The sequence below is a fragment of the Sarcophilus harrisii genome, chromosome 3 (assembly GCF_902635505.1).
Source record: "Sarcophilus harrisii chromosome 3, mSarHar1.11, whole genome shotgun sequence".
NCBI lineage: Eukaryota > Metazoa > Chordata > Mammalia > Dasyuromorphia > Dasyuridae > Sarcophilus > Sarcophilus harrisii.
The window spans coordinates 41,610,841-41,620,213 of NC_045428.1; the positions used below are offsets into that span (position 1 = coordinate 41,610,841).

The 9,373-nt window shown below is 37.8% G+C and overlaps 1 pseudogene; it reads left to right on the plus strand.

Moving 5' to 3' along the window:
• Window positions 1–5,232: 5,232 nt before the first annotated feature.
• LOC100922557 lies at window positions 5,233–5,652 on the plus strand (annotated as a pseudogene).
• The last annotated feature ends 3,721 nt before the right edge of the window (window positions 5,653–9,373 follow it).

Here is a 9,373-nt window from a genome sequence, read left to right on the forward strand (position 1 = left end):
AAAAATGAGAGATAAGATTAGATAGAGGCTAGATTATGTAAAATCTTAGGATCATAGAGGCTGCCAAGCCCAATGGCCTTATTTTACAGATGAAATAATTAATAGTAATGATAATGATCATAACTAACATTTATATAGAACTTACTAGGTGCCAGGCACTTTACAAATGTGATCTTATTTGATTCTTAACGACCCTGAGAGGAGGATGGGGACTTTATTTTCCCTATTTTATAGTTGAAAAAACAGAGGCAAACAGTCACAGTACTAGTATGTGTCTGAGTCAGGTCTCCTGGCTCCAGACCCAGTGCTCTACCCACCAAGTTACCCAGCTGTCTATCCAGATTAAATGACTTGACCAGAATCATATAGCTAGTAAGAGCCTGAGGCAGGATTCAAAGTCACATTTTCCTGATTCCTGGTCCATGATGCATTATGCATGCTGTCTCTTAAAGAGAGTATATGAGAAGATTAAAATAGTGTTTTAGGAAGATTAATCTAGTATTGGTTTGTAAGATAGGTTAGACACCAGACTGAGTCATTCCTTAAGGCATAAAGGAATCAGAGTTATTATGGTAGGAACCAGGAAAATGGAAGGGGAGGGGGAGATGCTTAAGAACCTTTTGGAGAAAGAATTGAACAAGATGAAAGACAGAAGCAAGGTGGGGAGACATGCAAAGAACAAAAGTAAGATTTTGTCATCGAGTTGAGAGTACTGTATAACGTGGTAGGAAAGAACTCTTTACTAGGAGTTTATATGTCATGGACTCTTTGATGGTTTGGTGAAACTTATGACCTTCTCAGAACAATGTTTTTAAATATAAAATATAAAACACTATTAAAAACATTATAAAAGAGTCAATTATCTTAAAATATTTGTATCAAAATCAAATTAAGTCAGTGTATCTTATGTAAGAACTCCTGAATCCATGGGAGAACTGCCATCACATCTCTCTGTCTCTTTTCCTGTTTGTTTCTTTTTTCCTTTTTTTTTCTTTCTTTCTTTCTCTCTTTCTTTCTTTCTTTCTTTTTTTTTTTTTTTTTTTTTTGCTGAGGCAATTGGGATTAAGTGACTTGCCCAGGGTCACACAGCCAGGAAATGTTAAGTGTCTAAGACCAAATTTGAACTCAGGTCCTCCTGACTTCAGGGCTGGTGCTCTATCCACTGTGCCACCTGCCCCATTTCTCTCTGTTTCTCTATTTCTGTCTTTGTCTGTGTCTCTCTTCTATTCTATTCACTCTCTTTTTCTTCTCTTATCCCTCCCTCCTCCCCCCCCACCAGTCTCTCTTATTCCTACTTCTTCCTTCCTTCTTCTTCTTCCTTCTTCTTTCTTCCTTCCTCCTTCCTCCTTCCTCCCTCTTCTCTCTCTCTCTCTCTCTCTCTCTCTCTCTCTCTCTCTGTCTCTCTCTCTGTCTCTCTCTCTCTCTCTCCCCCTCTCTCTCCCTTTCCCTCCCTCCCTCTCTCTCTCTCTCCTTATTCAGTCCCACAGTTTCTACCTTTATCAAGATGAACTTTAAATCTATTATATTCTGCCATGAATTCTCCCCAGAATGCCAGAATAAAATCTCCCACTGCCTGCATGACATCTTTGCTTAGAGGTACCACCACTGACTCAAAAATCAATGTGTCTGAAACTTCTCTGAATCTTATTTCCTCATCTCTAAATGAGGGGTTGATCTAGATGGCTTCCAAATGTTCTTCTAGTTCCAAATCTATGATCCTCTAAAGACCAAGTTAAGGTTCTGCCCTAACTCCCTTAGGACCCTCAATATCATTATATGATGGAGACAGTATCCTCTTCCTTGGATTTCCTACTAATTAAAAAGCAGTACTTTTTTCACTAAGTTGTATATGCAACATCCTTAAGCCTTATTTGACTTCCGAGGTTGACATTTTAGTTCAGATGGGGGGTAGTTTGAGTAGAGATTCCACACCCCTGTGGTTTTACAGTGCTGCCGGATCATGGTAGGGGGAGACACTCATTTATTTTACTGACTTTTTGATCTGCTTAAAGCATCCCAGCCAGCACACGAAGCACCAAAAACTCTCCTCTTGTGTCTACCCCAGTACCACCTGTTCTAGAAGCTGGGAACTATTTGTCTGAACAAGAAGAGCTGGAATTGCTGGGGCGTGGGAGAGAGTGCTCCTCTGAGAGAGTACCCTCACCTCTAACGATGTGGCAGATATTCCAGGGGACCCCCATGACCAACAAGGACTGCTACATTCATAGCTCTTATCTTGTATTCTTCTCTAACTCTATCCCTCACTCATCCCTTCCAGAGATGCCCCAAAAGGTTTTTCACTGCATTCTTCCTGCCGCCAAAACTGCTTTCCGAGGAGTGAAAAGACATTGCTCTGCTCATATTTTATCCAAACTCCCATAAGTCATGTGTGGCTTTGCAAGGGCAGCAAGCACTATTCTTTTCAAGGCTGGGAACTTCCCTGAGATTCTTTGGCTCAAAAAGCATATTTCAATAGCTCTCAGTAACAGAAAAGAATTATTAGCCCTGGAATAAAGAGCTACTGGCAGAGAAGGCAGCATTTGGAGCAGGGCACTATCATGTGTGGGAAGAGGTGTAGCATTACATAATGGTTTGGTTGGATCATAAGAAACTGGAGCATCTCCAAGACGAAGGAGATATACCAGCAAGGAATGGGATAGGTTCTTCTTTTCAACTCAGTTCACTTTCTCCTTAATTTACCTCTGGATAAGCTGGATATCTTGTCTCAGAAGCTAGACTCTGACCCAATCACCCATGCAAGCAATATTGCTACTGAAAGACTTGGGTCTAATTCTTCCCACAGTCACCAAAGAAGCCGGGCAGGGAAGAGACGTCTTCCCAAGGACTGCGTTCCCTTCCATCATCTCCAGAAGACAGCTCAGGAAATCATTCCAGCTTCTCTCTAATCTTCAACATCTCCTGATCTATCAATTCCTTTTCTGCTTATAAACACGCCCTAGCGGACTCTACCATTCCTTCCATCTCTCAGCCTGTATCTCTCCTCCTTTTCATAAATAAACAGAAAAACAACTGTATACTCTAATTGCTTCCCTCCCTCTCACTTCCTTCAGATTCCCCTGAAATATGGTCATTGATGTCATTAGTCAACTACACTTTCCAGAGTTGTCAATGATCTCCAAAAGGAACAATGGTAGTCAAATTCAATGGCTTTTTCTCAATCTTTATCCTTAGGTTTCTTTGTTTTAAGCCTCAAATAAAAATGAAAAATTAAAATTAAAAGATCACTGAAGGGAATTACCTCTGAGTATTATGGATCTTTTCTGATGTTAATTTTTGCATAGGTAGCACCATGTGGAAAGAGTGCCTTTAAGGCACTTTGTTGAGTCATTTTTTCATTTTTTCTTTGCTTTTTTGGGGGAAGAAGGAAAAAAAAAAAAGATTTGATCCCAATGGGATCTGGTAGTCTTTGTACTTCTTAGTCAAATTTGTGATTGTGAAGATGTAGCTGGCTGTAGAAAACTGGTCCTGAAATCTGGCTAGTTCTTTTCTCAAATTTTCATCAGGAAAACAATCAATATGAACATAGACTATTTTTTGTTTGTTGGAAAATTACATGTTAGATTCACTATATACTGAAAATTTTTCTTCTCAGTATATACTTTGGGGGAAAAAAAGCAGCTCTATACAATATAGGCTATACCCAAAAATCTTAGTGCAGTTTTAAATAACATAAATTCACATTTCTGGACATAATCTTCTCCCTCTGCTCCACAAAGTATTCAGGAATCCTCATTCCACCTTATGTTTTTCGAAGTTCAGAACAAAACAAAAATTTAAATAAAATAAAATTGCCCTTTGGAGAATGGAAACATTCAGGACAACTATCCGAACAGAAGACAAACAAAGGCTATAAAGGATCCAATGCTCCTTGGTTACCTCACCAAGGCTCCTGAGTTACTTCACCAAGGCTCCTTAGTTACCTTATCAAAGTTCTTTAGTTAACTCACCTACTCCTTTTAACAATTCCAGTTTTCTTCTACAAAACTTAAATGTTGTCTCTGATATGGTTCAGCTTCTGGTACCTCTTCTATCCCAAAATTACCTTATACTCCCCCTCCCTTTTTTTTTTCTTTTTGGTAATGGAGTACAGGCTTTGGCAGTCTGCTAATTCACACTTCAATTATCAGGTTGGATCTCTACAGTATGGCTAGAACTTCTTTTTCACTGGGTTCTAGGGGTAACCCTGAGGGGATCCTATCAATCATAAGCCCCTATACTTTGTGTTCCCCTCAAAATCAATAGACAATGGATACTTCCTTAATATCATTTAACCAATTAACAGTAATTACTTTCTACAAAGCTAATTACTTAAAAGGAAGTACAAAGACTCCTCTCTTCTACATCAGTCCCCGGGGAGAATAAATTCAAATTTAAATGTTGCTATAAAATATTTCCCCCACCAAGGTCACTTCAAGATATGGGTGAGACCTTACTTGCAAATGTATTCTCTCAGGCTCTGAAGAAATTCACTGCTGTGCTGGGTCCAACAGGCTGCTCCTGAGAGCAGGCTTCTCACCAGACTCAGCAATTGTTGCCACCAGTTTCAGTTGCTAAGGGGACCTTTGATGACTCTTCCCATTTCAAAATTCACAAGGTCTTAATCTGGACTATTCTATCTCCAACACAGAATCAAACACAACCTAGACAGAAACAACAGAGGTGCCGTGTGTTCATAGCTAAGGAGTGCCTGGGGGAAGAAAGAAGGGTCTAAGGACCTTCCCCCATTTGGAGGCCCAACATAGTTCTTGCCTTATTTGCTACCAAGGAAGAGCTATAGACCACTCTTAGAAAAAATTAATAGAGACAGAAAAAATATGGATATAGGTTGTCAATTGCTAATATCTGTCACCTTTAAAAATATTAATAATTCTCAACATGTTCTTTTCTAATATTCCTCTCTGAAAATTCTTGAAAATGGACCTCTTAGTGCCATTAAAACTACAGTCTTTTTTAGCATTGATTTCTTCTATATTTGTTTGTCCAGTTTCAGCTAGTTTTTGTGACTAAAATTTTTTGAGTGCCATTTCTACTTCCTGATTAAGAAATTTGAGTGTTGGGCTTTGAAGATGTCACCACCAGGAGTCCTTGTCTTGATTCCTTCAGCGATGGACATCAAACGCACCACCTCTGCCTCCAGAGGCTTACCCAGCCTGGGAATCCATAGCCATACCCAACCCCAACATATACTTCTATATGGCCATCGATAACGATAATGAGTCCTTGGGCCAGATTACTTTTGAGCTTTTTATGGACAAGTTTCTTAAGATAGCAGAAAATTTCCATGGTCTAGGATTTGGTTACAAGGGATCCTTTTCCACAGAATCATTCCTGGGTTCATGTTCCGGAGTAGTGACTTCACACACTCTAATGACACTGGTGGCAAATCCCTCTATGGGGAGCTATTTGTTGAAGAGAACTTCATCCTGAAACATGCTGGTCCTGGCATCTTGTGGCAAATGCTCTCAGTTTTTCATCTGTACTGCTCAGACTAATTGGTTGTATGGCAAGCATGTGGTCTTCAACCAAGTTAAAGAAGACATGAACATTGCAGAAGCCATGGAGAATTTTGGTTCTCATTATGGCAAGATCAGCAAGAAGATTACTTGCTTACTATGGACGACTTTTTTTTTCTTTTTCTTTTTTTAATGATAATAACTTTTTATTGACAGAACCCATGCCAGGGTAATTTTTTACAATATTATCCCTTGCATTCACTTCTGTTCCAATTTTTCCCTTCCTTCATTCCACCCCACCCCTAGATGGCAAGCAGTCCTATATATGTTAAATATGTCGCAGTATATCCTAGATACAATGCATGTGTGCAGAACCAAACAGTTCTCTTGTTGCACAGGGAGAATTGGATTCAAGAAGGTAGAAATAACCCGAGAAGAAAAACAAAAATGCAAACAGTTTCCATTCGTTTCCCAGTGTTCTTTCTTTGGGTGTAGCTGCTTCTGTCCATCCTTGATCAATTGAAACTGAGTTAGATCTTCTCTTTGTCAAAGAAATCCACTTCCATCAGAATACATCTTCATACAGTATCGTTGTTGACGAATATAATGATCTCCTGGTTCTGCTCATTTCACTTAGCATCAGTTCATGTAAGTCTCTCCAAGCTCTCTGTATTCATCATGCTGGTATGGACAACTCTTTTAAATTGTTTTGGTTTTTTTGTTTTTTGTTTTTTGTCTTAATCATCCATCAAACCATTCCTCTGTGGTTGGAGAAAATACGACCAGTCCCATCTGCTCTGTAATCCTTGTCTCACTTGCTGCAATTCTCTTTGGATTTTGTTTCCTTCTCTTTCCATATGTCTGGCTAGACAACGGAGTTAAGTTCACGATTATAACATAAAAATTAAACTGCAAAAAAAAATTGGCATTGAACAATCAATTAATAAACAATGGTGTGCAAATTATTGACTGAGAAGAAAGAAATTACAAACTTGAACCCAGCATTTCTCTTCCAAGCCATGGCTCTCTTTCTTAGCAAAAAACAAATTAAGTATTTGCAAGATGAGATGATTTCAGGGCTTTTTTGGCTTCCTTCATCATAATAACTATTTTTATAATAGTTAAAATTCTTTCAGAAATGATAACCAGAGTCATCATTACTTTTATACATTTATGTATTGCAAGGCAATATGGAATAGTAGGGGGAAAAAAACCAGTAGACTTCCAATAAGGCGGTACCTACTTTAGAAGCCTAACTCTAGTACTTACTAGCCAAGTGATGAGACCAGCCATATATCCTTGTGATGGCTGAATAAAATGTAACTAGTATTCATTTCCTATTTTTCAGAGTCAATTACTTATTGAAATAAGTCAGGCTGGACCTGTTATGATTTCATGAAATATTTTCCCTTCTTTATACTTTCTTCTAATTTGATGTGAAATTTGACCTTTCTTCTCAGTCAATAATTTGCACACTGTCGTTTCTGAAATTACTCCCTACATTAATAATCGGTTATTTTTTTTTTGTCTGTTAAGTTACAGCCAATATCATTGTTGATTGATATTCACATTATTCAGCACCTACCATCTCTTTTTGGAGAAGCAATTCATGATATACATGTAGGTATAATAATGAATGAATGGATGAGATTTCCAATCAGTGGCTCTATTAGGACCAAAGTTTCCTATTCAGTCATAAGGAAGAACAAAATAAAAGGTAGTGCAAGTAACCCTTAAAGACATCATGAATACAAAGTCAGTGTCATTCTGAAGGTCATTAATTAAAGGCTTAAAGTGAGTATACTGATTCCCGGTCAAAAAATGGGTCTGGAATGGATAAGATTTACTCATCTGGGATTCTAGGTCTTCCCCTGACCTGGATCTTGGATGCTTCTTTGATACCCGAGGGAAGGAGATGTTGACAACACCACAGGGAAAGCCAACATTCAGGCAGGCTGAAGCACGTACTCAAACCACAAAGAGAAACTATGTTGGCTTTTGTCACTAACAACTTTGTTTTTATTAACCTTGGGAGTCGTGAGGCACGTGCCAGGTTCACTTATTAAATAAATCTGTTCTGCTTCAAATGTGTTTCCTTCTTTATGCCCATCTTTTCTTCCTTCCTGTACCAGAAGATGTAACACTTTTAATCTTTAATACTAGTCATCTGCTTATGTCCTTCTTTCCTTCCTCCCTCCCTCCCTCCTTCCCTTCCTTCCTTCCTTCCTTCCTTTCTTTCCTTCTTTCCCTCAGTCCCTTCCCTCTCTCCTTCCTTCCCTCCTTCCCTCCTTCCTTCCTTTCTTCCTGCCTTCTTTCTTCCTTCCCCCACTTTGAATGCACATTAATCTGAAAATTTAAATAACTATGGTCTTGAATATTTTCTTCTAAATCATTTATTCTAAAATTAATGAATATCAGAAACAAAAACCATACCAAAATCCATCAACCCCAAAATAAAAATAAATCCAACTCTTCTATCTAAAAAAGTAAAGCAGAAAAAAAATGACATAAAATGTGAGTCTCTCTTGTGGAAAGCATGCATTTAAAAGATAAATTCAACATATTATTTCAATATTTCAATTTGTTTAGTGTCTATTGTTTTCTCCTCTTGAACTCTTTTGGAGTTCTTTTCTATGCATTTAAAAATGCTTCAATGACCTTTTTTTTCTTTTTTTCCCTTTCCTTTTTTGGCAACATGATCACTAGTTCTCTCCAATTTCTCTCACCCCCACAAAAACACAATCCTTGAAACAAATAATCATAGACAAGCAAAATATATCCACACATTTGTCATTTCCAAAAATACATTCCTCATTCTGCATTTGATTCTCTCTCCTCTCTGTGGGGAGGTGTGACATGCTTTATCCTCAGCTCTCTACAGTTGTGATTAGTCATTGTATTGATCGGAGTTTTGAAGCCTTTAAAAATCTTACAATGTTTTTGCTACTTTGTCTATTGTCTTTCTAGTCTGTTCATTTCACTCTGCATCTGTTTATATAAGTCTTCCTGAGTTTCTCTGAAATTGTCTTTTCTTATAGTACAATAATATCGAATGACATTTCTACACCAAAATTTGTTCATCCATTCCTCCATTTGATAGGCACCCCATTTGTTTTTAGTTCTTTACAACAACAAAGAGTTGCTATCAGCTATTTTTGTATATATAAATTTTATTCTTTCTTCTTTGAATAATTTTGGGGGGTATACCTTAAATTCAGAATATTATGTTTCTTTTGGTGACTTTTTGGGACATTTTTCCAGAATGATTTTCTAGGATGTGTGGGTTGATTCACAGCTCTATTCCCTGTGCTTCAGTGCATCTCTTTTCCCCAAAGTCCTCTACAATGATCATTTTTCCTTTATTGTTATCTTTGCCAATGTGATAGGTGTGAGGTGAAATCTCAGAATTGTTTTAATTTTTCTCTAATTATTAATGATTTGCAGTATATTTTTACATGACTGTTGATAGCTTAGAACTTTTCCTTTGACAACCACCCATTTATAGTCTCTGACTTTATTTAGGATAATAAGCTCTTGACAGACTTTGCTCCTTTATTATTTTGCTCTTCAACTTTTTCCTCTTCACTTCCTTTGTAGCTTTAGACAAATGCCTCCCTCATTTTGAAAATTCTTTCAATTGACCCTGCTAATCCCTCCAGCTACTAAACTCATCTTTTCATTCACTTTACTGACAAACTTCCTGAAGAAGTGGCCTGTGCACTGTGCTTTCATTTATTCACTAACCATTCATCCTTTAACATGTGGCAATCCATCTTCCTCCCATACCACACAGTGGAAACTGAAATCTAAAAAAATCACCAGTTTCTTCCTAATTCCCTAGTATAGGGACCTTTTTTTCTTTCAAACTCCTTATACTAAGACATGGAATTAGGAATGGG